This window comes from Mus caroli, chromosome X, assembly GCF_900094665.2.
Source record: "Mus caroli chromosome X, CAROLI_EIJ_v1.1, whole genome shotgun sequence".
Taxonomy (NCBI): Eukaryota; Metazoa; Chordata; class Mammalia; order Rodentia; family Muridae; genus Mus; species Mus caroli.
The window spans coordinates 124,864,094-124,871,258 of NC_034589.1; the positions used below are offsets into that span (position 1 = coordinate 124,864,094).

Here is a 7,165-nt window from a genome sequence, read left to right on the forward strand (position 1 = left end):
TAAGCCTGTGCATCACGGTTACCACAGTAACGAGTGAATCAAAGAAACCATGACAACCAGAACATTTCATGAAGACCAAGGTGATCTGGCGAAAACAGCAGGATCCCAGTTACAGGAAAATGCTTAGTTAACCTGTTGGACTTCTTTGGCTAATTATCAGCTTCCCATCTCAATACCTCTAATGAGTATGTGTTTTCGTGTGGGTTGGAAAGAGCCAGTATTTTAGTTTAGTTTAGTTTTGCAGTTTTGTTTTGTTTTGATTTGATTTGTTCTGAGAAATGCAGGGACACAGAAGGGAGGGCTACAAAGAGACAATTACATTTTCTAAAACATCCGGTGAGTCACAGTTGCCATAGAAACCTGATGTCGTTATAGCAACCAATGTGATTTTTAATGGAGACCTATGTAATGTGGCTAGAAAGGCAGATGTTTGGGCTCAGCTGAAGGTATGGATGCCCCCATGGCAGTGGCTGAACATCCTTAATAGTTGAAAGCCTAAAGGATTTCAGAACCAAGTCAACTGGTTTCTGTTTTAGGACTTGGCCATGTATTGTCTCCTAAGAGAGGTAGTAACCTCTTGACCCCCAGATAATGTGTTTTTCTATTCCAGGTTGTCATGGGCTCAGTTTCCATTTCCAGGAAGAGAGTACATTGGAAGAAGGGGCAGGAAATAGTTCTGTTCTCAGTCCAGCTTCCCCATGCTATGAACTGGGTATCATATTCTCTCACTCATAAGGTTCAGGACACCTACTTGATCAGTAGTCAACACCTCCTTGAACAATAGTCAATGATCTCAGGTTAGTTATTGAGCTATGTCATTGTTTGCATGTTTGAGATTTTGATATGTATTATTCTATGGTACCATCTTTTCATATTTTTATTACATGTATTTGTATGGGGCAGGGACAGGCACCGGGAACTGATCTCAGGCATTCCAGCTTGACAGCAAGCACCGTTACTGGATGAGCCACTTCACCAGCCTCCCATTTTGAAAAAAAAAATTGTAATGATTTTCATGAAAGTACGAACGAACTTATCAAGTATTCACTAAAGGGGTCAAAATGTCAGATACTCAAATTAAGCAGTTTCAAAAAGATTAAAATCATACATATTGGTCTGTTATAATAATAGCCAACTATGTTCTCTAAAACTACACAGATCTCCACACTATCATCATTAATTCCCAGGAAAGGAGGTTTCCTGTTCTGTAGCCCTAGCCTCTCTGACCTTCCTAATGCCCTGGACCTCTGTAAGTACAGCACTTCTGTTGCTATAGCATTCACGTACCAGAAACCTATTTGACGAGATTCATGGAAATTCTTTTAGTTAGATTTTGTCATTTTGAACTATTCTTTTGTATTCACAGTATTTTTATATTTACCTATCTACTGCATATAACAATAGTATTTTCTTATTTATTAACTTTGCATTGATAAAAATTTAACACAGAGCCTTCAGCTTATTTGGTACACGTTATGCCACTAGCCATTACCTCCAGCCTGAATCATTCTTTTTATTGTAATACAGTATGCCAGTACATAATAACATCCCAATTGATTTTATCCACTCACCTACTTGCATGCCTTTTTATAGTTTTCAGATTTTCACACTGTTTGAACCACTAATAGAATATATAGAATTTACATTCCAAAACAATTGTCATTTCACTTTGAATTTTATTTTTTTATTTTGTAGGTAAATTGCATGTATCCTTCCTGTGTAACACAGCCTTTTGGTTGATATTTGTATACTGTAAAAATCATCACCCCCCATCAGCTGTGGTGTGTCAAATTTAAATAGTCTTAAATAGCCGCTTAGTGTACTGAACATGAAACATTTTCCATTTCTCTAGGCCTAAGTCTGTCTTTCATTTTCATCATATTCATCTAAGCCTGCTCTATGGGTCTAGAACCTTGACCATCCTGGTAAACAGAAGAGTGTTTGACAACTGTGTCCTAGATGCCATGCAAGCCTCTTACTTGTTTGAGAGATAAAGCCTGTGTAGAATACAGTCTGGTTTTGCATTACCATGTGGACATGTATACATTTTCCTTTCTCCTATTTGTTTTAGATGCACAAGGAAAGTCCCACAGACATTCTTTAATTCCTGTTTTACTGAATCTTGGAATGTTATTCTGAACGAAGCCGAGACTCAGCTTTTACCCTGAATCCTGCTGTGTAAACATGTCTCCCATCTGGAAGCTATGGCACTGGGCTCTGGGTGTTTCCACACAGTTTTTCCTCATTTTTTTTCTCATGTGAATGCCTTGCTGGGTTAACTATGTAAGTAATCAGAGAAGCCTGCTCTGCATTCGATGGACTTTACTTAGGAGTGTAGGGAGAAGCATGCCAGGAAATGTCAGAAGAGTGGCCTTTGCTATAATCCAGAAAGTGGAGATATGCTCTGACTGCTAAAAGCATGGTTCGGCCTAGAGATGCTTCTGACCTTCTGCTAGGTGACTGATTTGCCTAAGCTGAGCACCCAGGCCTCTGGATACACTAGTAAAGCAGCATCAGAGACACCCAAACTTTTTATGAAGTTCTATTGCTCTCAAAGTACTCTTCTGTCACTGAGCCATTTTCGAATGTGAATGTAGCTAGAAGGGCTTTCTTTCGTTCTTCTTTCTTTTTTTAATTCCTATTCTTTTCACTATCCAAGCCAGGATAGTTTCATGGTAGATGAAATGGGAAAATGTATGTAATTAACAGTCACTAAATATACCTTAAATTAGATTACTCTCAATTGTACACTAATTATATTTAAGCTTCCCTCTTTCTTTCTTCCTCCTCCTCCCCTCCTCTACTCTCCTGCCAAAGTCTTAATTCCTCTTTTCTTTCTCTCTACCATTGAACTACACCCCCAGACCTTTCTTTTCAGGTCTGGAGATGAAACCTAGAACTTACTCAGTCTGTGAAGGTATTGTACCACTGATCTGTATCCCTGGACCCTGGGTCACCAATAAGAGGTCTCCAAACATAGCTCAGGCTGGGCTTTCATTCACTCTACGACCCAGACTGCATTTAAATTCACATCAATCATCAAGTTCCAGCCTCCTGATTGTAAGCATGAGCCTACATATCGGGGTTCTTTAAAAAAAAAATCTGAGCCAGGGGTTTGCCCACCTCCCAGGCAAAGTTGTGGTCCTCCTAATTTAACTTCCTTAGCAGCTGGAACTCCAGGCATGAACCACTCTACATGCCTAGCTCAATAGTCCATCGCAGTTCCTTATGTATCAAGTGATTTTTCTATTCATTTATACTCACAACACCTTTATAAAGGAGATGCTAAGGCTGATCCCCACATTGTGGATGAATAACGGAACAGTGTTTAATGATGGTGTAAACCATCTTCCTTTTTTTTCTTTCTTCTGCTTGTATTAGTTCCATTCTATAGATGTTGTACACACTTCGTTTCAGTTTGGTGATGTTCTGCTGCAGAAACCCCACCCACACACCCACACACCCACACACACTGCCCTGCCACTGCTACCTGTCATTCATCATGCACATGTCCCAGAGTATTTTACAGTCATCTTTTTTTAGATGGCTATTTTTTATGCTATTGATTTGTCTGTTTTTCTCCTCGTAGACCTTGCAGCTTGACAATGGAATCACGGTTAGACCTTATGCTGGTGATTGAGAGATATTTGTGCCACCTCATGGAAAAATCCAGAACTGCAGCTTGAACACAGATGGCAGTAAAGAGGTAGGAGTTGTGGTTCAATACAACTTTATAGAGTTTTCTAGAATCCTGAATAGTTAACAGGGCACCTGTAAGATATCAGGGTATATACTAGGTATTATTAAATAACTTTCAGCTCATTTCTTTGCTTGAAAATGTTTACGCGAGAAGAACAATCATTTCAACACTTTTTTTTTTTTCATTTTTAGACGTCTAAATAAATGCCAAGAGACTTAGCAAATATGGAACCTTTACCTTTGTGGCCTAGTATACATATAAATATATTTTCCTGTAACAAATGTATCAAGTTTGTAACAATTTTTAACCTGTATATGGTCAAAGTGTTTTACTGTATGAATAGTACTATAGTGGTGAACATTTAATTCCCTTACAAAGAGTAGTTTGTGTAAATCCTACTTATATATAAGAAAATATATTGTATTTCTGTATTAATTCTGTATTTCTTAAACACAGGAACATTATAATACCTTATGCTAATATAACATTGAAAATAATTTATATTTTTAACATTATTGTTTAAAAGTATCTGGTGTTAGTCACACTTAAAATAATAGAAATTATTATTTAATTTATTTAATTTCCTATTACTAAACTGATAGGCTAAAAGCTGTCCGTCACTGTTTTTAATAATATTAAGAAAATACATTACGGTACATATCTGAAAAAAAAAACCATGTATCCTCACCTTGAAGTTGATTAGGATACATACTACTAAAGAGACTGTAACTAGATGGGAAATATTACAAATGTTCAAAGGTATTCTTTGTTAATGTAGTTCCCCACAGAAATTTATGCTATATCCTGAGGGCTACCATCATTCATCATCCATCATATGTCTTCCATCATCATCCATCGTATGTCTTCATTGCTTAAGGTTGAATTGGTGCTGACCCTGTGCCCTTAAGACCCCAAACTGGGCTTCATCTTTTCATTTACAGAAAGCCTGCCTCTTGGTCAGATGCCCAGGCTTGGTTGACCATGGAGGAGGCTCCCCATGGCATTGAAATGGAGCACTGCTCAGGTCTCTATTCCCAAAGGTACATGTAGACATCTTCCCTCATTTCTGTCTAGATATTTTCCTTCTTTGTCCTCCAAAAATGAGTCCTCTTTTCTAAACAAACAGCCTAATGTTCTCCACAAATTTAATTTTTCATAAAGTATAGGAGGAACACTGATTCCAGACCTTTTCTGACTCCAGCCAGACCTGATATAAGCCCCCTCTGGTACAAGTTAAAATGGCCACAAGCCTGGATCCATGCTGAAAATATAAGGAGATAAACACAAGGAAACCTGAAATCAACCCTAACAGCAGAAAGTGTCTGCACACATTTGCTGCAACACTGCCACCAGCCATTCCAGCTACTCAAGCTCTCAGGTAATCTCGAAAACGCTGGCAGGAGCCAGGTAAGGATCATGCTTCCCACCCAGCTCTGTGCTTAGGAGAAGGTAGCACCTATGCAGTCATACACATCTATGAAAAGAAGACATCAGTACCTCCCTAGAAGGGTTGTAATAAGATGAAACGCAGACACTGATGAATCTGGAGCCAGGCTTCTCTTAAACGTTATGCCCCATTAACAACAGCCCTTGAAACAGGGTGCAGGTTACAAAGACCTTGATGAACCTTTATCTAAGTCTCACCACGGATTACACATAATGTTAACTGTAGTTTATTGGCTTATATATGGATGTGTTTCTGAATTCAACTTGATTCTTAAAGAGATTTCTCAAGGAAATATTCATATGTGCTTTTTCAACTGCTGACACTGAAACCTATTCTCATCTTAAAGAGAATAAGAAATTATTGATTCTGGAGCCATTTTGAGTAGCCATGACCAGGGAATACAGATTTAGGTTACCCTAAATTCCATGTTCCATTGTGGAAACACTTTCATGAAGTTTCAGTTTTACAGAATACAGAAATTCATAAATCAATGCAATTTAAAAAATATGTTTGTGGGTACATTATGGAGGTAGTTAGAGCAAAATTGGGGAAGCTTTCCTATAAGCCCAAGATACTATCTGATGACATCCTTGGCTTTTGGGTGGATGAGAGCTAGTAATCTACTTAGTTAATAGATTCTAAACAATTTCTATCCATTGTTACAGGATATTAGTTCTAAAACAGAAGTAGACAAGGAATTCGTGTTCCTGAGGGCTAGAACTAGTTCAAGATAAGGCAATTAGACTCTGAACCTGCAACATTCCAATGTCTGCACAGTACTGCAATCCTAGTCAGACAGTCCGTCTCTGCAAACACAGCTTCTTCAGAAGTCTTCACACACAAACCCTGGACATTTTAAACATTTCCAACTTCCTCGAAAGGTAAGTGTTTACTGAAGTCACTTGACTTGAAAAACTGCTTTCCCAACCGATGAAAGGTCTTTCCTAAGTTGTTTGGTGGTTGTACAATCAGAGCTGGGTAGTGTTTATTCACTTTGACAAATGGTTCCCAAAGAGCTCGCCTTGAAATTCTGCTTCCTGGCCCAGGCATAAAACATTTTTTAAAAACCTTATTTTTCCATGGGCACATACAGACAGTAGACACCAGATAGCTATACCCTGAAGTCTAAGGTCTTGTGGCCATCTCATTGATCCACTGCCGTCCAGTTCTAGGTACTATTTACAAGAATCCAACTTGACAGGAAATTTAATTTCCAATCTTCAGTTCTCTCTGTAAGGAATAAGGTCATCATAATGTTTTTAGTCTTTAGTCACTGTTTGAATTAGTATACAATTTCAGTTAGAAACAAGAATGGGTACCTTTAAAAACACAAACATAGTTAAGTGAAAACAAACAAACAAACAAACAAAAGATTGGAATTATAAAAACATGCTTGCAGCCAGGCAGTGGTGGCTCACGCCTTTAATCCCGGCACTTGGGAGGCAGAGATGGGTGGATTTCTGAGTTCGAGGCCAGTCTGGTCTACAAAGTGAGTTCCAGGACAGCCAGGGCTATACAGAGAAACCCTGTCTCAAAAAAAAAAAAATGCTTGCACACATGGGCACATGCACATTCATACACATATATGTATGGTAGAGCATGCTAAGAACCTTCTCTGTGGAGTAAAGCAAAATAAATGTCCCTAAAAGAGAGCTTGTCACCAAGTTTTGAAAGGAAAAGGAGTCTGAATTTTCTCACTTCTCTTTTTCCTTTCAAAATGTATAAGCAAACCTAGCATTACTGGGGTTGTATATTGTATACCTATCTCTATTTATACATTTCTGAGGATAAATTAATATAGGTTTGAATCAAGTAGGATTCTGCCTTCTATGAAACCATATTATTCAGGTCTACATCCATGAAATAACTGCTGGATTCCTCAAAATGGCATTCTTTTTTTTTTTTTTTTTTTTTTTATCTTTGGTGTATCAGCTTGTGATTGGGGACAAACTCTGCGTTCTTCCACAGATAGTTAAAAATAACTGTCTTCAGACACACCAAAAGAGGGCACCGGATCC

The 7,165-nt window shown here is 38.2% G+C and overlaps 1 long non-coding RNA gene across 1 annotated transcript; it reads left to right on the forward strand.

The window, feature by feature from the left end:
• The first annotated feature begins 387 nt into the window (after positions 1-387).
• LOC110286211 lies at positions 388-7,165 on the forward strand. Its single transcript, XR_002377133.1, has 6 exons — positions 388-446; positions 1,159-1,249; positions 3,590-3,706; positions 4,867-5,078; positions 5,813-6,028; positions 7,116-7,165. It is a non-coding gene; the product is annotated as an uncharacterized LOC110286211 (long non-coding RNA).